Source organism: Lissotriton vulgaris, chromosome 5, assembly GCF_964263255.1.
Source record: "Lissotriton vulgaris chromosome 5, aLisVul1.2, whole genome shotgun sequence".
In the NCBI taxonomy this organism is placed as follows: Eukaryota; Metazoa; Chordata; class Amphibia; order Caudata; family Salamandridae; genus Lissotriton; species Lissotriton vulgaris.
In genome coordinates, this window is record NC_141693.1 from 1547398322 (window position 1) to 1547420988 (window position 22667).

Sequence of the window (22667 nt, forward strand, 5' to 3'; positions counted from 1 at the left end):
TAGGCTGAAGATGCAATCTAAATGACTGTGCAGTATGTACTCCACTTCATGAATAATTAGGAATGAGAACATGATGGCTATAAGAGTATTGGAAGAGCCTGCTTCCATTCTGAATGGAAAGCTGAGTTGTTTGACCATTGGCAAAAACCGACCATGAAGGGACTCGAACCCTCAATCTTCTGATCCGAAGTCAGACGCCTTATCCATTAGGCCACGCGGTCATATGTCCTTCTATGCTTATTTTTATAATGTAGGTGGTATGCAAGGATGGGAAATATGATATTGATAGTTATTTAGGTTTACATCCCATTGTGTTTTTTCAGCTCCTTTCAATTAAAGCACTCTTTTGGAATCGATATAATGAGAATGTCACCAGTACGATAAGCTTTTGTTTTCTTTTTTGCATTTAAACCTCTTTCTTCATGAGATTAAAGCTCAGTTGTATGCTTGACATAGCTCTGGATATTTCCAGACATGGAGAGAAACTGTTTTGACAGTAGTACAAACTCCTGCTTTCTGGATATGCCAATTTACACACACTCAAAGGTTGTATATGTTTCATGAATCCTGACTTGCCCTATTCAAGTAGCTGAAAGCTTGTCACCACCTCTAGAAACAACAGTTACACCAATCCAACTCAAATCATTTTTTCCAAAGGAATATCTTCTGCCGGGTCAAAGTTGCATCTGACAAAGATAGGTGTTTAAAAATCTACTTTGTAGTTCCAGAACACCAACATGACCCTGAAGAGTACAGAAGTAAAATGGTACCATTTCAAAGTTCCTAATACCTCATAAGCTTCTGAGCGGAAGCATGTAATAAATATATAAATGTTTCTGGAAAAGTAAGAGTGGATTTTGGGTTTCACCTCAGATGGGACTCGAACCCACAATCCCTGGCTTAGGAGGCCAGTGCCTTATCCATTAGGCCACTGAGGCACAGATAAACACATGCAATCTAGAGGCATTATTTAAAAGGAATTCAATCGTCTGCACACAGGACATTTCTCAGTTCTCTCCATAAGTAAACTTCCCATTTTTATCCTCTTCCATCCCCGACTTTAACACTCTGTTCTGTGCTATAATGGAGGCTCTTCGTTTCGAGCAAGTGGAGAGAAATTGGAGGAGAACCACTTTCGACTCAACACTTCTTCTTTCCTGGATGCTTTTCTCAATAAACTGGGCTTTGACAGTGGTATCAAGCCGTCCTTGTCTTCAGCAGGACACAGAAACAGGCACCAAGTCTCCTAACCAAGTTCAACCACACTCTGCAACTTAATAGACCAATGCTTTACAAATTAGCCAACTGTGTCATCAGCAAAGGCTGCCAATGTGCCAATCCTTTATAATTCTTCTGTAGTACTTTTCTTTCTCGTAGGCAAAATTAGCACTTTAACTGCACAAATCATACAGATTTTACACTTGAAGCACTTCATGAACACATACTTACACACCTTGCATTTCATCTACACACCCTTGAGCTAAGAACCCATTCTGTCAAGTCAAAATTCTGCAACCCTATTACATATTCAGTGCGTGTACATAGAAGCACTTCTTAATGCCACTAACATGGACAAGATTTTAGGCTGAAGATGCAATCTAAATGACTGTGCAGTATGTACTCCACTTCATGAATAATTAGGAATGAGAACATGATGGCTATAAGAGTATTGGAAGAGCCTGCTTCCATTCTGAATTGAAAGCTGAGTTGTGTGACCATTGGCAAAAACCAACCACGAAAGGACTCGAACCCTCAATCTTCTGATCCGAAGTCAGACGCCTTATCCATTAGGCCACGCGGTCATATGTCCTGCTGTGCTTATTTTTATAATGTAGGTGGTATGCAAGGATGGGAAATATGATATTGATAGTTATTTAGGTTTACATCCCATTGTTTTTTTTCAGGTCCTTTCAATTAAAGCACTCTTTTGGAATCGATATAATGAGAATGTCACCAGTACTATAAGCTTTTGTTTTCTTTTTTACATTTAAACCTCTTTCTTCATGAGATTAAAGCTCAGTTGTATGCTTTACATAGCTCTGGATATTTCCAGAAGTGGAGAGAAACTGTTTTGACAGTAGTACAAACTGCTCCTTTCTGGATATGCCAATTTACACACGCTCAAAGGTTGTATATGTTTCATGAATCCTGACTTGCCCTATTCAAGTAGCTGAAAGGCTGTCACCAATAAGCATGGGCGAATTTTGCGAATCTCGCGTTCGCGAATTTTGCGGATTTGCGAACTCGCAATCCGCAAAATCCGCGAATTCTCGCGAATTTGCGGATTTTTTTTTTGTGTTTGCGCGGGTTTCTGCCAGTTCGCGAGGGTTTTGTACACTTTCGCAAATTGCGAACTTACCTGTCGGGTCGCAAGTTTCGCGAACTTGTTGTTTCTACGTGTCCAGCCTGTTTGGGACACTCTTCTTCATCACTGCCACTCTCTGTCACCACTGCCACTCTCTGACTACTCATGCCACCCTCTGGCCCACCCATGCCACCCTCTGTTTCATCACAGCACCCTCTGGTTGTCCAGTCAGTGTACATTATTGTGGCAACGCAAGCACACCTTACCTGCCTCAAGTGACCTGAATTAATTTGGGGCTGATTAATGTGTCACAGAATATTTTTTTAGCTGGCACCTGCTTCCTTAGTGCTTCCTGATTAGTGATCTTTCGCACTTGCTAAGTGCTTTCATTGTTGCAAAATTAGTTACAACACCTGCCCTGCCCCAACTGACAATAATGAATTAGGGGCTGATTAATGGATTTGAACTTCCAGCCTGGCTCCTGCTTGTCTCCCTTAGCTGTAATTCAGGACCTTTGTGGCATATGTGTAACTATTCTGAGGTTCAGAGCAGGGTCACATAATAGTTGCAACTGGCAACTGAACTCTGGAGGGGCCCCTCAGGAAGCACTACAGGAAATGGCTACTAATGATGAGCCTGAACTTTTGAACCTGGTAAGTAGTTTCAGTTTTGCTAAGATCGTATTTCTGCAATTTTGCACTTATTCGCGGGGCGCGAAGTTGTACTGGGAAGCCGCGAACTCATGCGAACAGTGCAAGCAGTGCGAGCAAATTCCGCTGCTCGCGGATTTGCGGATTTTGCGGGAGATTCGCGAATCTCGCGGATTGCGAATTTACCGAAAATCCGCAAAATCCGCGAGCGAAACAGATTTTCCGCCCATGCTTAGTCACCACCTCTAGAAACAACAGTTACACCAATCCAATTCAAATAATTTTTTCCAAAGGAATATCTTCTGCCGGGTCAAAGTTGCATCTGACAAAGATAGGTGTTTAAAAATCTACTTTGTAGTTTCAGAACACCAACATGACCCTGAAGAGTACAGAAGTAAAATGGTACCATTTCAAAGTTCCTAATACCTCATAAGCTTCTGAGCGGAAGCATGTAATAAATATATAAATTTTTCTGGAAAAGTAAGAGTGGATATTGGTTTTCATCTCAGATGGGACTCGAACCCACAATCCCTGGCTTAGGAGGCCAGTGCCTTATCCATTAGGCCACTGAGGAACAGATAAACACATGCAGTCTAGAGGCATTATTTAAATGTATTCAATCGTCTGCACACAGGACATTTCTCAGTTCTCTCCATAAGTAAACTTCCCATTTTCATCCTCTTCCATCCCCGACTTTAACACTCTGTTCTGTGCTATAATGGAGGCTCTTCATTTCGAGCAAGTGGAGAGAAATGGGAGGAGAACCACTTTCGACTCAACACTTCTTCTTTCCTGGATGCTTTTCTCAATAAACTGGGCTTTGACAGTGGTATCAAGCCGTCCTTGTCTTCAGCAGGACACAGAAACAGGCACCAAGTCTCCTAACCAAGTTCAACCACACTCTGCAACTTAATAGACCAATGCTTTACAAATTATCCAACTGTGTCATCAGCAAAGGCAGCCAATGTGCAAATCCTTTATAATTCTTCTGTAGTACTTTTCTTTCTCGTAGGCAAAATTAGCACTTTAACTGCACAAATCATACAGATTTTACACTTGAAGCACTCCATGAACACACACCTTGCATTTCATCTACACACCCTTAAGCTAAAAACCCATTCTGTCAAGTCAAAATTCTGCAACCCTATTACATATTCAGTGCGTGTACATAGAAGCACTTCTTAATGCCACTAACATGGACAAGATTTTAGGCTGAAGATGCAATCTAAATGACTGTGCAGTATGTACTCCACTTCATGAATAATTAGGAATGAGAATATGATGGCTATAAGAGTATTGGAAGAGCCTGCTTCCATTCTGAATGGAAAGCTGAGTTGTGAGACCATTGGCAAAAACCGACCACGAAGGGACTCGAACCCTCAATCTTCTGATCCGAAGTCAGACGCCTTATCCATTAGGCCACGCGTTCATATGTCCTGCTGTGCTTATTTTTATAATGTAGGTGGTATGCAAGGATGGGAAATATGATATTGGTAGTTATTTAGGTTTACATCCCATTGTGTTTTTTCAGCTCCTTTCAATTAAAGCACTCTTTTGGAATCGATATAATGAGAATGTCACCAGTACAATAAGCTTTTGTTTTCTTTTTTGCATTTAAACCTCTTTCTTCATGAGATTAAAGCTCAGTTGTGTGCTTTACATAGCTCTGGATATTTCCAGAAGTGGAGAGAAACTGTTTTGACAGTAGTACAAACTGCTCCTTTCTGGATATGCCAATTTACACATGCTCAAAGGTTGTATATGTTTCATGAATCCTGACTTGCCCTATTCAAGTAGCTGAAAGCCTGTCACCACCTCTAGAAACAACAGTTACACCAATCCAATTCAAATCATTTTTTCCAAAGGAATATCTTCTGTCGGGTCAAAGTTGCATCTGACAAAGATAGGTGTTTAAAAATCTACTTTGTAGCTTCAGAACACCAACATGACCCTGAAGAGTACAGAAGTAAAATGGTACCATTTCAAAGTTCCTAATACCTCATAAGCTTCTGAGCGGAAGCATGTAATAAATATATAAATTTTTCTAGAAAAGTAAGAGTGGATATTGGTTTTCACCTCAGATGGGACTCGAACCCACCATCCCTGGCTTAGGAGGCCAGTGCCTTATCCATTAGGCCACTGAGGCACAGATAAACACATGCAGTCTAGAGGCATTATTTAAATGTATTCAATCGTCTGCACACAGGACATTTCTCAGTTCTCTCCATAAGTAAACTTCCCATTTTCATCCTCTCCCATCCCCGACTTTAACACTCTGTTCTGTGCTATAATGGAGGCTCTTCATTTCGAGCAAGTGGAGAGAAATTGGAGGAGAACCACTTTCGACTCAACACTTCTTCTTTCCTGGATGCTTTTCTCAATAAACTGGGCTTTGACAGTGGTATCAAGCCGTCCTTGTCTTCAGCAGGACACAGAAACAGGCACCAAGTCTCCTAACCAAGTTCAACCACACTCTGCAACTTAATAGACCAATGCTTTACAAACTAGCCAACTGTGTCATCAGCAAAGGCAGCCAATGTGCCAATCCTTTATAATTCTTCTGTAGTACTTTTCTTTCTCGTAGGCAAAATTAGCACTTTAACTGCACAAATCATACAGATTTTACACTTGAAGCACTTCATGAACACATACTTACACACCTTGCATTTCATCTACACACCCTTGAGCTAAAAACCCATTCTGTCAAGTCAAAATTCTGCAACCCTATTACATATTCAGTGCGTGTACATAGAAGCACTTCTTAATGCCACTAACATGGACAAGATTTTAGGCTGAAGATGCAATCTAAATGACTGTGCAGTATGTACTCCACTTCATGAATAATTAGGAATGAGAACATGATGGCTATAAGAGTATTGGAAGAGCCTGCTTCCATTCTGAATGGAAAGCTGAGTTGTGTGACCATTGGCAAAAACCGACCACGAAGGGACAAGAACCCTCAATCTTCTGATCCAAAGTCAGACGCCTTATCCATTAGGCCACGCGGTCATATGTCCTGCTTTGCTTATTTTTATAATGTAGGTGGTATGCAAGGATGGGAAATATGATATTGATAGTTATTTAGGTTTACATCCCATTGTGTTTTTTCAGCTCCTTTCAATTAAAGCACTCTTTTGGAATCGATATAATGAGAATGTCACCAGTACTATAAGCTTTTGTTTTCTTTTTTGCATTTAAACCTCTTTCTTCATGAGATTAAAGCTCAGTTGTATGCTTTACATAGCTCTGGATATTTCCAGGAGTGGAGAGAAACTGTTTTGACAGTAGTACAAACTGCTCCTTTCTGGATATGCCAATTTACACACGCTCAAAGGTTGTATATGTTTCATGAATCCTGACTTGCCCTATTCAAGTGGCTGAAAGCCTGTCACCACCTCTAGAAACAACAGTTACACCAATCCAATTCAAATCATTTTTTCCAAAGGAATATCTTCTGCCGGGTCAAAGTTGCATCTGACAAAGATAGGTGTTTAAAAATCTACTTTGTAGTTTCAGAACACCAACATGACCCTGAAGAGTACAGAAGTAAAATGGTACCATTTCAAAGTTCCTAATACCTCATAAGCTTCTGAGCGGAAGCATGTAATAAATATATAAATTGTTCTGGAAAAGTAAGAGTGGATATTGGTTTTCATCTCAGATGGGACTCAAACCCACAATCCCTGGCTTAAGAGGCCAGTGCCTTATCCATTAGGCCACTGAGGGACAGATAAACACTGCATTCTAGAGGCATTATTTAAATGTATTCAATCATCAAACACTGGTGTCTGTACACAGGACATTTTTCAGTTCTTCCATAAGTAAACTTCCCATTTTCATCCTCTTCCATCCCCGACTTTAACACTCTGTTCTGTGCTATAATGGAGGCTCTGCATTTCGAGCAAGTGGAGAGAAATTGGAGGAGAACCACTTTCGACTCAACACTTCTTCTTTCCTGGATGCTTTTCTCAATAAACTGGGCTTTGACAGTGGTATCAAGCCGTCCTTGTCTTCATCAGGACACAGAAACAGGCACCAAGTCTCCTAACCAAGTTCAACCACACTCTGCAACTTAATAGACCAATGCTTTACAAATTAGCCAACTGTGTCATCAGCAAAGGCAGCCAATGTGCCAATCCTTTATAATTCTTCTGTAGTACTTTTCTTTCTCGTAGGAAAAATTAGCACTTTAACTGCACAAATCATACAGATTTTACACTTGAAGCACTCCATGAACACACACCTTGCATTTCATCTACACACCCTTAAGCTAAAAACCCATTCTGTCAAGTCAAAATTCTGCAACCCTATTACATATTCAGTGCGTGTACATAGAAGCACTTCTTAATGCCACTAACATGGACAAGATTTTAGGCTGAAGATGCAATCTAAATGACTGTGCAGTATGTACTCCACTTCATGAATAATTAGGAATGAGAACATGATGGCTATAAGAGTATTGGAAGAGCCTGCTTCCATTCTGAATGGAAAGCTGAGTTGTGTGACCATTGGCAAAAACCGACCACTAAGGGACTCAAACCTTCAATCTTCTGATCCGAAGTCAGACGCCTTACCCATTAGGCCACGCGGTCATATGTCCTGCTGTGCTTATTTTTATAATGTAGGTGGTATGCAAGGATGGGAAATATGATATTGATAGTTATTTAGGTTTACATCCCATTGTTTTTTTTCAGGTCCTTTCAATTAAAGCACTCTTTTGGAATCGATATAATGAGAATGTCACCAGTACTATAACCTTTGTTTTCTTTTTTGCATTTAAACCTCTTTCTTCATGAGATTAAAGCTCAGTTGTATGCTTTACATAGCTCTGGATATTTCCAGAAGTGGAGAGAAACTGTTTTGACAGTAGTACAAACTGCTCCTTTCTGGATATGCCAATTTACACACGCTCAAAGGTTGTATATGTTTCATGAATCCTGACTTGCCCTATTCAAGTAGCTGAAAGGCTGTCACCACTAAGCATGGGCGAATTTTGCGAATCTCGCGTTCGCGAATTTTGCGGATTTGCGAACTCGCAATCCGCAAAATCCGCGAATTCTCGCGAATTTGCGGATTTTTTTTTTTTGTGTTTGCGCGGGTTTCTGCCAGTTCGCGAGGGTTTTGTACACTTTCGCAAATTGCGAACTTACCTGTCGGATCGCAAGTTTCGCGAACTTGTTGTTTCTACGTGTCCAGCCTGTTTGGGACACTCTTCTTCATCACTGCCACTCTCTGTCACCACTGCCACTCTCTGACTACTCATGCCACTCTCTGGCCCACCCATGCCACCCTCTGTTTCATCACAGCACCCTCTGGTTGTCCAGTCAGTGTACATTATTGTGGCAACGCAAGCACACCTTACCTGCCTCAAGTGACCTGAATTAATTTGGGGCTGATTAATGTGTCACAGAATATTTTTTTAGCTGGCACCTGCTTCCTTAGTGCTTCCTGATTAGTGATCTTTCGCACTTGCTAAGTGCTTTCATTGTTGCAAAATTAGTTACAACACCTGCCCTGCCCCAACTGACAATAATGAATTAGGGGCTGATTAATGGATTTGAACTTCCAGCCTGGCTCCTGCTTGTCTCCCTTAGCTGTAATTCAGGACCTTTGTGGCATATGTGTAACTATTCTGAGGTTCAGAGCAGGGTCACATAATAGTTGCAACTGGCAACTGAACTCTGGAGGGGCCCCTCAGGAAGCACTACAGGAAATGGCTACTAATGATGAGCCTGAACTTTTGAACCTGGTAAGTAGTTTCAGTTTTGCTAAGATCGTATTTCTGCAATTTTGCCCTTATTCGCGGGGCGCGAAGTTGTACTGGGAAGCCGCGAACTCACGCAAACAGTGCAAGCAGTGCGAGCAAAATCCGCTGCTCGCGGATTTGCGGATTTTGCGGGAGATTCGCGAATCTCGCGGATTGTGAATTTACCGAAAATCCGCAAAATCCGCGAGCGAAACGGATTTTCCGCCCATGCTTAGTCACAACCTCTAGAAACAACAGTTACACCAATCCAATTCAAATAATTTTTTTCAAAGGAATATCTTCTGCCGGGTCAAAGTTGCATCTGACAAAGATAGGTGTTTAAAAATCTACTTTGTAGTTTCAGAACACCAACATGACCCTGAAGAGTACAGAAGTAAAATGGTACCATTTCAAAGTTCCTAATACCTCATAAGCTTCTGAGCGGAAGCATGTAATAAATATATAAATTTTTCTGGAAAAGTAAGAGTGGATATTGGTTTTCATCTCAGATGGGACTCGAACCCACTATCCCTGGCTTAGGAGGCCAGTGCCTTATCCATTAGGCCACTGAGGAACAGATAAACACATGCAGTCTAGAGGCATTATTTAAATGTATTCAATCGTCTGCACACAGGACATTTCTCAGTTCTCTCCATAAGTAAACTTCCCATTTTCATCCTCTTCCATCCCCGACTTTAACACTCTGTTCTGTGCTATAATGGAGGCTCTTCATTTCGAGCAAGTGGAGAGAAATGGGAGGAGAACCACTTTCGACTCAACACTTCTTCTTTCCTGGATGCTTTTCTCAATAAACTGGGCTTTGACAGTGGTATCAAGCCGTCCTTGTCTTCAGCAGGACACAGAAACAGGCACCAAGTCTCCTAACCAAGTTCAACCACACTCTGCAACTTAATAGACCAATGCTTTACAAATTAGCCAACTGTGTCATCAGCAAAGGCAGCCAATGTGCAAATCCTTTATAATTCTTCTGTAGTACTTTTCTTTCTCGTAGGCAAAATTAGCACTTTAACTGCACAAATCATACAGATTTTACACTTGAAGCACTCCATGAACACACACCTTGCATTTCATCTACACACCCTTAAGCTAAAAACCCATTCTGTCAAGTCAAAATTCTGCAACCCTATTACATATTCAGTGCGTGTACATAGAAGCACTTCTTAATGCCACTAACATGGACAAGATTTTAGGCTGAAGATGCAATCTAAATGACTGTGCAGTATGTACTCCACTTCATGAATAATTAGGAATGAGAATATCATGGCTATAAGAGTATTGGAAGAGCCTGCTTCCATTCTGAATGGAAAGCTGAGTTGTGTGACCATTGGCAAAAACAGACCACGAAGGGACTCGAACCCTCAATCTTCTGATCCGAAGTCAGACGCCTTATCCATTAGGCCACGCGGTCATATGTCCTGCTGTGCTTATTTTTATAATTTAGGTGGTATGCAAGGATGGGAAATATGATATTGGTAGTTATTTAGGTTTACATCCCATTGTGTTTTTTCAGCTCCTTTCAATTAAAGCACTCTTTTGGAATCGATATAATGAGAATGTCACCAGTACAATAAGCTTTTGTTTTCTTTTTTGCATTTAAACCTCTTTCTTCATGAGATTAAAGCTCAGTTGTATGCTTTACATAGCTCTGGATATTTCCAGAAGTGGAGAGAAACTGTTTTGACAGTAGTACAAACTGTTCCTTTCTGGATATGCCAATTTACACATGCTCAAAGGTTGTATATGTTTCATGAATCCTGACTTGCCCTATTCAAGTAGCTGAAAGCCTGTCACCACCTCTAGAAACAACAGTTACACCAATCCAATTCAAATCATTTTTTCCAAAGGAATATCTTCTGCCGGGTCAAAGTTGCATCTGACAAAGATAGGTGTTTAAAAATCTACTTTGTAGTTTCAGAACACCAACATGACCCTGAAGAGTACAGAAGTAAAATGGTACCATTTCAAAGTTCCTAATACCTCATAAGCTTCTGAGCGGAAGCATGTAATAAATATATAAATTTTTCTAGAAAAGGAAGAGTGGATATTGGTTTTCATCTCAGATGGGACTCGAACCCACAATCCCTGGCTTAGGAGGCCAGTGCCTTATCCATTAGGCCACTGAGGCACAGATAAACACATGCAGTCTAGAGGCATTATTTAAATGTATTCAATCGTCTGCACACAGGACATTTCTCAGTTCTCTCCATAAATAAACTTCCCATTTTCATCCTCTTCCATCCCCGACTTTAACACTCTGTTCTGTGCTATAATGGAGGCTCTTCATTTCGAGCAAGTGGAGAGAAATTGGAGGAGAACCACTTTCGACTCAACACTTCTTCTTTCCTGGATGCTTTTCTCAATAAACTGGGCTTTGACAGTGGTATCAAGCCGTCCTTGTCTTCATCAGGACACAGAAACAGGCACCAAGTCTCCTAACCAAGTTCAACCACACTCTGCAACTTAATAGACCAATGCTTTACAAATTAGCCAACTGTGTCATCAGCAAAGGCAGCCAATGTGCCAATCCTTTATAATTCTTCTGTAGTACTTTTCTTTCTCGTAGGCAAAATTAGCACTTTAACTGCACAAATCATACAGATTTTACACTTGAAGCACTTCATGAACACATACTTACACACCTTGCATTTCATCGACACACCCTTGAGCTAAAAACCCATTCTGTCAAGTCAAAATTCTGCAACCCTATTACATATTCAGTGCGTGTACATAGAAGCACTTCTTAATGCCACTAACATGGACAAGATTTTAGGCTGAAGATGCAATCTAAATGACTGTGCAGTATGTACTCCACTTCATGAATAATTAGGAATGAGAACATGATGGCTATAAGAGTATTGGAAGAGCCTGCTTCCATTCTGAATGGAAAGCTGAGTTGTGTGACCATTGGCAAAAAGCGACCACGAAGGGACTCGAACCCTCAATCTTCTGATCTGAAGTCAGACGCCTTATCCATTAGGCCACGCGGTCATATGTCCTGCTTTGCTTATTTTTATAATGTAGGTGGTATGCAAGGATGGGAAATATGATATTGATAGTTATTTAGGTTTACATCCCATTGTGTTTTTTCAGCTCCTTTCAATTAAAGCACTCTTTTGGAATCGATATAATGAGAATGTCACCAGTACTATAAGCTTATGTTTTCTTTTTTGCATTTAAACCTCTTTCTTCATGAGATTAAAGCTCAGTTGTATGCTTTACATAGCGCTGGATATTTCCAGAAGTGGAGAGAAACTGTTTTGACAGTAGTACAAACTGCTCCTTTCTGGATATGCCAATTTACACACGCTCAAAGGTTGTATATGTTTCATGAATCCTGACTTGCCCTATTCAAGTGGCTGAAAGCCTGTCACCACCTCTAGAAACAACAGTTACACCAATCCAATTCAAATCATTTTTTCCAAAGGAATATCTTCTGCCGGGTCAAAGTTGCATCTGACAAAGATAGGTGTTTAAAAATCTACTTTGTAGTTTCAGAACACCAACATGACCCTGAAGAGTACAGAAGTAAAATGGTACCATTTCAAAGTTCCTAATACCTCATAAGCTTCTGAGCGGAAGCATGTAATAAATATATAAATTGTTCTGGAAAAGTAAGAGTGGATATTGGTTTTCATCTCAGATGGGACTCAAGCCCACAATCCCTGGCTTAAGAGGCCAGTGCCTTATCCATTAGGCCACTGTGGGACAGATAAACACTGCATTCTAGAGGCATTATTTAAATGTATTCAATCATCAAACACTGGTGTCTGTACACAGGACATTTCTCAGTTATTCCATAAGTAAACTTCCCATTTTTATCCTCTTCCATCCCCGACTTTAACACTCTGTTCTGTGCTATAATGGAGGCTCTGCATTTCGAGCAAGTGGAGAGAAATTGGAGGAGAACCACTTTCGACTCAACACTTCTTCTTTCCTGGATGCTTTTCTCAATAAACTGGGCTTTGACAGTGGTATCAAGCCGTCCTTGTCTTCAGCAGGACACAGAAACAGGCACCAAGTCTCCTAACCAAGTTCAACCACACTCTGCAACTTAATAGACCAATGCTTTACAAATTAGCCAACTGTGTCATCAGCAAAGGCAGCCAATGTGCCAATCCTTTATAATTCTTCTGTAGTACTTTTCTTTCTCCTAGGCAAAATTAGCACTTTAACTGCACAAATCATACAGATTTTACACTTGAAGCACTCCATGAACACACACCTTGCATTTCATCTACACACCCTTAAGCTAAAAACCCATTCTGTCAAGTCAAAATTCTGCAACCCTATTACATATTCAGTGCGTGTACATAGAAGCACTTCTTAATGCCACTAACATGGACAAGATTTTAGGCTGAAGATGCAATCTAAATGACTGTGCAGTATGTACTCCACTTGATGAATAATTAGGAATGAGAACATGATGGCTATAAGAGTATTGGAAGAGCCTGCTTCCATTCTGAATGGAAAGCTGAGTTGTTTGACCATTGGCAAAAACCGACCATGAAGGGACTCGAACCCTCAATCTTCTGATCCGAAGTCAGACGCCTTATCCATTAGGCCACGCGGTCATATGTCCTTCTATGCTTATTTTTATAATGTAGGTGGTATGCAAGGATGGGAAATATGATATTGATAGTTATTTAGGTTTACATCCCATTGTGTTTTTTCAGCTCCTTTCAATTAAAGCACTCTTTTGGAATCGATATAATGAGAATGTCACCAGTACGATAAGCTTTTGTTTTCTTTTTTGCATTTAAACCTCTTTCTTCATGAGATTAAAGCTCAGTTGTATGCATGACATAGCTCTGGATATTTCCAGACGTGGAGAGAAACTGTTTTGACAGTAGTACAAACTCCTGCTTTCTGGATATGCCAATTTACACACACTCAAAGGTTGTATATGTTTCATGAATCCTGACTTGCCCTATTCAAGTAGCTGAAAGCTTGTCACCACCTCTAGAAACAACAGTTACACCAATCCAACTCAAATCATTTTTTCCAAAGGAATATCTTCTGCCGGGTCAAAGTTGCATCTGACAAAGATAGGTGTTTAAAAATCTACTTTGTAGTTCCAGAACACCAACATGACCCTGAAGAGTACAGAAGTAAAATGGTACCATTTCAAAGTTCCTAATACCTCATAAGCTTCTGAGCGGAAGCATGTAATAAATATATAAATGTTTCTGGAAAAGTAAGAGTGGATTTTGGGTTTCACCTCAGATGGGACTCGAACCCACAATCCCTGGCTTAGGAGGCCAGTGCCTTATCCATTAGGCCACTGAGGCACAGATAAACACATGCAATCTAGAGGCATTATTTAAAAGGAATTCAATCGTCTGCACACAGGACATTTCTCAGTTCTCTCCATAAGTAAACTTCCCATTTTTATCCTCTTCCATCCCCGACTTTAACACTCTGTTCTGTGCTATAATGGAGGCTCTTCGTTTCGAGCAAGTGGAGAGAAATTGGAGGAGAACCACTTTCGACTCAACACTTCTTCTTTCCTGGATGCTTTTCTCAATAAACTGGGCTTTGACAGTGGTATCAAGCCGTCCTTGTCTTCAGCAGGACACAGAAACAGGCACCAAGTCTCCTAACCAAGTTCAACCACACTCTGCAACTTAATAGACCAATGCTTTACAAATTAGCCAACTGTGTCATCAGCAAAGGCTGCCAATGTGCCAAATCCTTTATAATTCTTCTGTAGTACTTTTCTTTCTCGTAGGCAAAATTAGCACTTTAACTGCACAAATCATACAGATTTTACACTTGAAGCACTTCATGAACACATACTTACACACCTTGCATTTCATCTACACACCCTTGAGCTAAGAACCCATTCTGTCAAGTCAAAATTCTGCAACCCTATTACATATTCAGTGCGTGTACATAGAAGCACTTCTTAATGCCACTAACATGGACAAGATTTTAGGCTGAAGATGCAATCTAAATGACTGTGCAGTATGTACTCCACTTCATGAATAATTAGGAATGAGAACATGATGGCTATAAGAGTATTGGAAGAGCCTGCTTCCATTCTGAATTGAAAGCTGAGTTGTGTGACCATTGGCAAAAACCAACCACGAAAGGACTCGAACCCTCAATCTTCTGATCCGAAGTCAGACGCCTTATCCATTAGGCCACGCGGTCATATGTCCTGCTGTGCTTATTTTTATAATGTAGGTGGTATGCAAGGATGGGAAATATGATATTGATAGTTATTTAGGTTTACATCCCATTGTTTTTTTTCAGGTCCTTTCAATTAAAGCACTCTTTTGGAATCGATATAATGAGAATGTCACCAGTACTATAAGCTTTTGTTTTCTTTTTTACATTTAAACCTCTTTCTTCATGAGATTAAAGCTCAGTTGTATGCTTTACATAGCTCTGGATATTTCCAGAAGTGGAGAGAAACTGTTTTGACAGTAGTACAAACTGCTCCTTTCTGGATATGCCAATTTACACACGCTCAAAGGTTGTATATGTTTCATGAATCCTGACTTGCCCTATTCACGTAGCTGAAAGCCTGTCAGCACCTCTAGAAACAACAGTTACACCAATCCAATTCAAATCATTTTTTCCAAAGGTATATCTTCTGCCGGGTCAAAGTTGCATCTGACAAAGACAGGTGTTTAAAAATCTACTTTGTAGTTTCAGAACACCAACATGACCCTGAAGAGTACAGAAGTAAAATGGTACCATTTCAAAGTTCCTAATACCTCATAAGCTTCTGAGCGGAAGCATGTAATAAATATATCAATTTTTCTGGAAAAGTAAGAGTGGATATTGGTTTTCACCTCAGATGGGATTCGAACCCACAATCCCTGGCTTAGGAGGCCAGTGCCTTATCCATTAGGCCACTGAGGCACAGATGAACACTTGCAGTCTAGAGGCATTATATAAATGTATTCAATCATCAAACACTGGTGTCTGCACACAGGACATTTCTCAGTTCTCTCCATAAGTAAACTTCCCATTTTCATCCTCTTCCATCCCCGACTTTAACACTCTGTTCTGTGCTATAATGGAGGCTCTGCATTTCGAGCAAGTGGAGAGAAATTGGAGGAGAACCACTTTCGACTCAACACTTCTTCTTTCCTGGATGCTTTTCTCAATAAACTGGGCTTTGACAGTGGTATCAAGCCGTCCTTGTCTTCAGCAGGACACAGAAACAGGCACCAAGTCTCCTAACCAAGTTCAACCACACTCTGCAACTTAATAGACCAATGCTTTACAAATTAGCCAACTGTGTCATCAGCAAAGGCAGCCAATGTGCAAATCCTTTATAATTCTTCTGTAGTACTTTTCTTTCTCGTAGGCAAAATTAGCACTTTAACTGCACAAATCATACAGATTTTACACTTGAAGCACTCCATGAACACACACCTTGCATTTCATCTACACACCCTTGAGCTAAAAACCCATTCTGTCAAGTCAAAATTCTGCAACCCTATTACATATTCAGTGCGTGTACATAGAAGCACTTCTTAATGCCACTAACATGGACAAGATTTTAGGCTGAAGATGCAATCTAAATGACTGTGCAGTATGTACTCCACTTCATGAATAATTAGGAATGAGAACATGATGGCTATAAGAGTATTGGAAGAGCCTGCTTCCATTCTGAATGGAAAGCTGAGTTGTGTGACCATTGGCAAAAACCGACCACGAAGGGACTCGAACCCTCAATCTTCTGATCTGAAGTCAGACGCCTTATCCATTAGGCCACGCGGTCATATGTCCTGCTTTGCTTATTTTTATCATTTAGGTGGTATGCAAGGATGGGAAATATGATATTGATAGTTATTTAGGTTTACATCCCATTGTGTTTTTTCAGCTCCTTTCAATTAAAGCACTCTTTTGGAATCGATATAATGAGAATGTCAACAGTACTATAAGCTTTTGTTTTCTTTTTTGCATTTAAACCTCTTTCTTCATGAGATTAAAGCTCAGTTGTATGCTTTACATAGCTCTGGATATTTCCAGAAGTGGAGAGAAACTGTTTTGACAGTAGTACAAACTGCTCCTTTCTGGATATGCCAATTTACACACGCTCAAAGGTTGTATATGTTTCATGAATCCTGACTTGCCCTATTCAAGTGGCTGAAAGCCTGTCACCACCTCTAGAAACAACAGTTACACCAATCCAATTCAAATAATTTTTTCCAAAGGAATATCTTCTGCCGGGTCAAAGTTGCATCTGACAAAGATAGGTGTTTAAAAATCTACTTTGTAGTTTCAGAACACCAACATGACCCTGAAGAGTACAGAAGTAAAATGGTACCATTTCAAAGTTCCTAATACCTCATAAGCTTCTGAGCGGAAGCATGTAATAAATATATAAATTGTTCTGGAAAAGTAAGAGTGGATATTGGTTTTCATCTCAGATGGGACTCAAACCCACAATCCCTGGCTTAGGAGGCCAGTGCCTTATCCATTAGGCCACTGAGGGACAGATAAACACTGCATTCTAGAGGCATTATTTAAATGTATTCAATCATCAAACACTGGTGTCTGTACACAGGACATTTTTCAGTTCTTCCATAAGTAAACTTCCCATTTTCATCCTCTTCCATCCCCGACTTTAACACTCTGTTCTGTGCTATAATGGAGGCTCTGCATTTCGAGCAAGTGGAGAGAAATTGGAGGAGAACCACTTTCGACTCAACACTTCTTCTTTCCTGGATGCTTTTCGCAATAAACTGGGCTTTGACAGTGGTATCAAGCCGTCCTTGTCTTCAGCAGGACACAGAAACAGGCACCAAGTCTCCTAACCAAGTTCAACCACACTCTGCAACTTAATAGACCAATGCTTTACAAATTAGCCAACTGTGTCATCAGCAAAGGCAGCCAATGTGCCAATCCTTTATAATTCTTCTGTAGTACTTTTCTTTCTCGTAGGCAAAATTAGCACTTTAACTGCAAAAATCATACAGATTTTACACTTGAAGCACTCCATGAACACACACCTTGCATTTCATCTACACACCCTTAAGCTAAAAACCCATTCTGTCAAGTCAAAATTCTGCAACCCTATTACATATTCAGTGCGTGTACATAGAAGCACTTCTTAATGCCACTAACATGGACAAGATTTTAGGCTGAAGATGCAATCTAAATGACTGTGCAGTATGTACTCCACTTCATGAATAATTAGGAATGAGAACATGATGGCTATAAGAGTATTGGAAGAGCCTGCTTCCATTCTGAATGGAAAGCTGAGTTGTGTGACCATTGGCAAAAACCGACCACGAAGGGACTCGAACCCTCAATCTTCTGATCCGAAGTCAGACGCCTTATCCATTAGGCCACGCGGTCATATGACCTTCTGTGCTTATTTTTATAATGTAGGTGGTATGCAAGGATGGGAAATATGATATTGATAGTTATTTAGGTTTACATCCCATTGTGTTTTTTCAGCTCCTTTCAATTAAAGCACTCTTTTGGAATCGATATAATGAGAATGTCACCAGTACGATAAGCTTTTGTTTTCTTTTTTGCATTTAAACCTCTTTCTTCATGAGATTAAAGCTCAGTTGTATGCTTTACATAGCTCTGGATATTTCCAGACGTGGAGAGAAACTGTTTTGACAGTAGTACAAACTGCTGCTTTCTGGATATGCCAATTTACACACGCTCAAAGGTTGTATATGTTTCATGAATCCTGACTTGCCCTATTCAAGTAGCTGAAAGCCTGTCACCACCTCTAGAAACAACAGTTACACCAATCCAACTCAAATCATTTTTTCCAAAGGAATATCTTCTGCCGGGTCAAAGTTGCATCTGACAAAGATAGGTGTTTAAAAATCTACTTTGTAGTTCCAGAACACCAACATGACCCTGAAGAGTACAGAAGTAAAATGGTACCATTTCAAAGTTCCTAATACCTCATAAGCTTCTGAGCGGAAGCATGTAAAAATATATAAATTTTTCTGGAAAAGTAAGAGTGGATATTGGTTTTCACCTCAGATGGGACTCTAACCCACAATCCCTGGCTTAGGAGGCCAGTGCCTTATCCATTAGGCCACTGAGGCACAGATAACCACATGTAGTCTAGAGGCATTATTTAAATGTATTCAATCGTCTGCACACAGGACATTTCTCAGTTCTCTCCATAAGTAAACTTCCCATTTTCATCCTCTTCCATCCCCGACTTTAACACTCTGTTCTGTGCTATAATGGAGGCTCTTCATTTCGAGCAAGTGGAGAGAAATTGGAGGAGAACCACTTTGAACTCAACACTTCTTCTTTCCTGGATGCTTTTCTCAATAAACTGGGCTTTGACAGTGGTATCAAGCCGTCCTTGTCTTCAGCAGGACACAGAAACAGGCACCAAGTCTCAAAACCAAGTTCAACCACACTCTGCAACTTAATAGACCAATGCTTTACAAATTAGCCAACTGTGTCATCAGCAAAGGCAGCCAATGTGCCAATCCTTTATAATTCTTCTGTAGTACTTTTCTTTCTCGTAGGCAAAATTAGCACTTTAACTGCACAAATCATACAGATTTTACACTTGAAGCACTTCATGAACACATACTTACACACCTTGCATTTCATCTACACACCCTTGAGCTAAAAACCCATTCTGTCAAGTCAAAATTCTGCAACCCTATTACATATTCAGTGCGTGTACATAGAAGCACTTCTTAATGCCACTAACATGGACAAGATTTTAGGCTGAAGATGCAATCTAAATGACTGTGCAGTATGTACTCCACTTCATGAATAATTAGGAATGAGAACATGATGGCTATAAGAGTATTGGAAGAGCCTGCTTCCATTCTGAATGGAAAGCTGAGTTGTGTGACCATTGGCAAAAACCAGATACGAAGGGACTCGAACCCTCAATCTTCTGATCCGAAGTCAGACGCCTTATCCATTAGGCCACGAGGTCATATGTCCTGCTTTGCTTATTTTTATAATGTAGGTGGTATGCAAGGATGGGAAATATGATATTGATAGTTATTTAGGTTTACATCCCATTGTGTTTTTTCAGCTCCTTTCAATTAAAGCACTCTTTTGGAATCGATATAATGAGAATGTCACCAGTACTATAAGCTTTTGTTTTCTTTTTTGCATTTAAACCTCTTTCTTCATGAGATTAAAGCTCAGTTGTATGCTTTACATAGCTCTGGATATTTCCAGAAGTGGAGAGAAACTGTTTTGACAGTAGTACAAACTGCTCCTTTCTGGATATGCCAATTTACACACGCTCAAAGGTTGTATATGTTTCATGAATCCTGACTTGCCCTTTTCAAGTGGCTGAAAGCCTGTCACCACCTCTAGAAACAACAGTTACACCAATCCAATTCAAATCATTTTTTCCAAAGGAATATCTTCTGCCGGGTCAAAGTTGCATCTGACAAAGATAGGTGTTTAAAAATCTACCTTGTAGTTTCAGAACACCAACATGACCCTGAAGAGTACAGAAGTAAAATGGTACCATTTCAAAGTTCCTAATACCTCATAAGCTTCTGAGCGGAAGCATGTAATAAATATATAAATTGTTCTGGAAAAGTAAGAGTGGATATTGGTTTTCATCTCAGATGGGACTCAAAACCACAATCCCTGGCTTAAGAGGCCAGTGCCTTATCCATTAGGCCACTGAGGGACAGATAAACACTGCATTCTAGAGGCATTATTTAAATGTATTCAATCATCAAACACTGGTGTCTGTACACAGGACATTTCTCAGTTCTTCCATAAGTAAACTTCCCATTTTCATCCTCTTCCATCCCCGACTTTAACACTATGTTCTGTGCTATAATGGAGGCTCTGCATTTCGAGCAAGTGGAGAGAAATTGGAGGAGAACCACTTTCGACTCAACACTTCTTCTTTCCTGGATGCTTTTCTCAATAAACTGGGCTTTGACAGTGGTATCAAGCCGTCCTTGTCTTCAGCAGGACACAGAAACAGGCACCAAGTCTCCTAACCAAGTTCAACCACACTCTGCAACTTAATAGACCAATGCTTTACAAATTAGCCAACTGTGTCATCAGCAAAGGCAGCCAATGTGCCAATCCTTTATAATTCTTCTGTAGTACTTTTCTTTCTTGTAGGCAAAATTAGCACTTTAACTGCACAAATCATACAGATTTTATACTTGAAGCACTCCATGAACACACACCTTGCATTTCATCTACACACCCTTAAGCTAAAAACCCATTCTGTCAAGTCAAAATTCTGCAACCCTATTACATATTCAGTGCGTGTACATAGAAGCACTTCTTAATGCCACTAACATGGACAAGATTTTAGGCTGAAGATGCAATCTAAATGACTGTGCAGTATGTACTCCACTTCATGAATAATTAGGAATGAGAACATGATGGCTATAAGAGTATTGGAAAAGCCTGCTTCCATTCTGAATGGAAAGCTGAGTTGTGTGACCATTGGCAAAAACCGACCACGAAGGGACTCGAACCCTCAATCTTCTGATCCGAAGTCAGATGCCTTATCCATTAGGCCACGCGGTCATATGTCCTTCTATGCTTATTTTTATAATGTAGGTGGTATGCAAGGATGGGAAATATGATATTGATAGTTATTTAGGTTTACATCCCATTGTGTTTTTTCAGCTCCTTTCAATTAAAGCACTCTTTTGGAATCGATATAATGAGAATGTCACCAGTACGATAAGCTTTTGTTTTCTTTTTTGCATTTAAATCTCTTTCTTCATGAGATTAAAGCTCAGTTGTATGCTTGACATAGCTCTGGATATTTCCAGACGTGGAGAGAAACTGTTTTGACAGTAGTACAAACTGCTGCTTTCTGGATATGCCAATTTACACACGCTCAAAGGTTGTATATGTTTCATGAATCCTGACTTGCCCTATTCAAGTAGCTGAAAGCCTGTCACCACCTCTAGAAACAACAGTTACACCAATCCAACTCAAATCATTTTTTCCAAAGGAATATCTTCTGCCGGGTCAAAGTTGCATCTGACAAAGATAGGTGTTTAAAAATCTACTTTGTAGTTCCAGAACACCAACATGACCCTGAAGAGCACAGAAGTAAAATGGTACCATTTCAAGGTTCCTAATACCTCATAAGCTTCTGAGCGGAAGCATGTAATAAATATATAAATTTTTCTGGAAAAGTAAGAGTGGATTTTGGTTTTCACCTCAGATGGGACTCGAACCCACAATCCCTGGCTTAGGAGGCCAGTGCCTTATCCATTAGGCCACTGAGGCACAGATAAACACATGCAATCTAGAGGCATTATTTAAATGTATTCAAACGTCTGCACACAGGACATTTCTCAGTTCTCTCCATAAGTAAACTTCCCATTTTCATCCTCTTCCATCCCCGACTTTAACACTCTGTTCTGTGCTATAATGGAGGCTCTTCGTTTCGAGCAAGTGGAGAGAAATTGGAAGAGAACCACTTTCGACTCAACACTTCTTCTTTCCTGGATGCTTTTCTCAATAAACTGGGCTTTGACAGTGGTATCAAGCCGTCCTTGTCTTCAGCAGGACACAGAAACAGGCACCAAGTCTCCTAACCAAGTTCAACCACACTCTGCAACTTAATAGACCAATGCTTTACAAATTAGCCAACTGTGTCATCAGCAAAGGCAGCCAATGTGCCAATCCTTTATAATTCTTCTGTAGTACTTTTCTTTCTCGTAGGCAAAATTAGCACTTTAACTGCACAAATCATACAGATTTTACACTTGAAGCACTTCATGAACACATACTTACACACCTTGCATTTCATCTACACACCCTTGAGCTAAGAACCCTTTCTGTCAAGTAAAATTCTGCAACCCTATTACATATTCAGTGCGTGTACATAGAAGCACTTCTTAATGCCACTAACATGGACAAGATTTTAGGCTGAAGATGCAATCTAAATGACTGTGCAGTATGTACTCCACTTCATGAATAATTAGGAATGAGAACATGATGGCTATAAGAGTATTGGAAGAGCCTGCTT

General features: G+C 40.2%; 17 non-coding genes across 17 annotated transcripts; all 17 read right to left on the reverse strand.

The window, feature by feature from the left end:
- Nucleotides 1-148: 148 nt before the first annotated feature.
- Nucleotides 149-221, reverse strand: TRNAR-UCG (transfer RNA arginine (anticodon UCG)). Its single transcript has one exon. It is a non-coding gene; the product is annotated as a tRNA-Arg (tRNA).
- A 644-nt stretch (nucleotides 222-865) lies between these two features.
- TRNAR-CCU (transfer RNA arginine (anticodon CCU)) lies at nucleotides 866-938 on the reverse strand. The gene has a single exon. It is a non-coding gene; the product is annotated as a tRNA-Arg (tRNA).
- Nucleotides 939-1729: 791 nt separating this feature from the next.
- On the reverse strand, nucleotides 1730-1802 carry TRNAR-UCG (transfer RNA arginine (anticodon UCG)). Its single transcript has one exon. It is a non-coding gene; the product is annotated as a tRNA-Arg (tRNA).
- A 1652-nt stretch (nucleotides 1803-3454) lies between these two features.
- TRNAR-CCU (transfer RNA arginine (anticodon CCU)) lies at nucleotides 3455-3529 on the reverse strand. The gene has a single exon. It is a non-coding gene; the product is annotated as a tRNA-Arg (tRNA).
- A 782-nt stretch (nucleotides 3530-4311) lies between these two features.
- TRNAR-UCG (transfer RNA arginine (anticodon UCG)) lies at nucleotides 4312-4384 on the reverse strand. Its single transcript has one exon. It is a non-coding gene; the product is annotated as a tRNA-Arg (tRNA).
- A 644-nt stretch (nucleotides 4385-5028) lies between these two features.
- TRNAR-CCU (transfer RNA arginine (anticodon CCU)) lies at nucleotides 5029-5101 on the reverse strand. Its single transcript has one exon. It is a non-coding gene; the product is annotated as a tRNA-Arg (tRNA).
- Nucleotides 5102-9200: 4099 nt separating this feature from the next.
- Nucleotides 9201-9275, reverse strand: TRNAR-CCU (transfer RNA arginine (anticodon CCU)). The gene has a single exon. It is a non-coding gene; the product is annotated as a tRNA-Arg (tRNA).
- A 782-nt stretch (nucleotides 9276-10057) lies between these two features.
- TRNAR-UCG (transfer RNA arginine (anticodon UCG)) lies at nucleotides 10058-10130 on the reverse strand. Its single transcript has one exon. It is a non-coding gene; the product is annotated as a tRNA-Arg (tRNA).
- A 644-nt stretch (nucleotides 10131-10774) lies between these two features.
- On the reverse strand, nucleotides 10775-10847 carry TRNAR-CCU (transfer RNA arginine (anticodon CCU)). The gene has a single exon. It is a non-coding gene; the product is annotated as a tRNA-Arg (tRNA).
- Nucleotides 10848-13220: 2373 nt separating this feature from the next.
- On the reverse strand, nucleotides 13221-13293 carry TRNAR-UCG (transfer RNA arginine (anticodon UCG)). The gene has a single exon. It is a non-coding gene; the product is annotated as a tRNA-Arg (tRNA).
- A 644-nt stretch (nucleotides 13294-13937) lies between these two features.
- On the reverse strand, nucleotides 13938-14010 carry TRNAR-CCU (transfer RNA arginine (anticodon CCU)). The gene has a single exon. It is a non-coding gene; the product is annotated as a tRNA-Arg (tRNA).
- A 792-nt stretch (nucleotides 14011-14802) lies between these two features.
- On the reverse strand, nucleotides 14803-14875 carry TRNAR-UCG (transfer RNA arginine (anticodon UCG)). The gene has a single exon. It is a non-coding gene; the product is annotated as a tRNA-Arg (tRNA).
- A 644-nt stretch (nucleotides 14876-15519) lies between these two features.
- Nucleotides 15520-15592, reverse strand: TRNAR-CCU (transfer RNA arginine (anticodon CCU)). Its single transcript has one exon. It is a non-coding gene; the product is annotated as a tRNA-Arg (tRNA).
- A 2378-nt stretch (nucleotides 15593-17970) lies between these two features.
- On the reverse strand, nucleotides 17971-18043 carry TRNAR-UCG (transfer RNA arginine (anticodon UCG)). Its single transcript has one exon. It is a non-coding gene; the product is annotated as a tRNA-Arg (tRNA).
- Nucleotides 18044-18686: 643 nt separating this feature from the next.
- Nucleotides 18687-18759, reverse strand: TRNAR-CCU (transfer RNA arginine (anticodon CCU)). The gene has a single exon. It is a non-coding gene; the product is annotated as a tRNA-Arg (tRNA).
- A 2373-nt stretch (nucleotides 18760-21132) lies between these two features.
- On the reverse strand, nucleotides 21133-21205 carry TRNAR-UCG (transfer RNA arginine (anticodon UCG)). The gene has a single exon. It is a non-coding gene; the product is annotated as a tRNA-Arg (tRNA).
- A 644-nt stretch (nucleotides 21206-21849) lies between these two features.
- Nucleotides 21850-21922, reverse strand: TRNAR-CCU (transfer RNA arginine (anticodon CCU)). The gene has a single exon. It is a non-coding gene; the product is annotated as a tRNA-Arg (tRNA).
- Nucleotides 21923-22667: the final 745 nt, after the last annotated feature.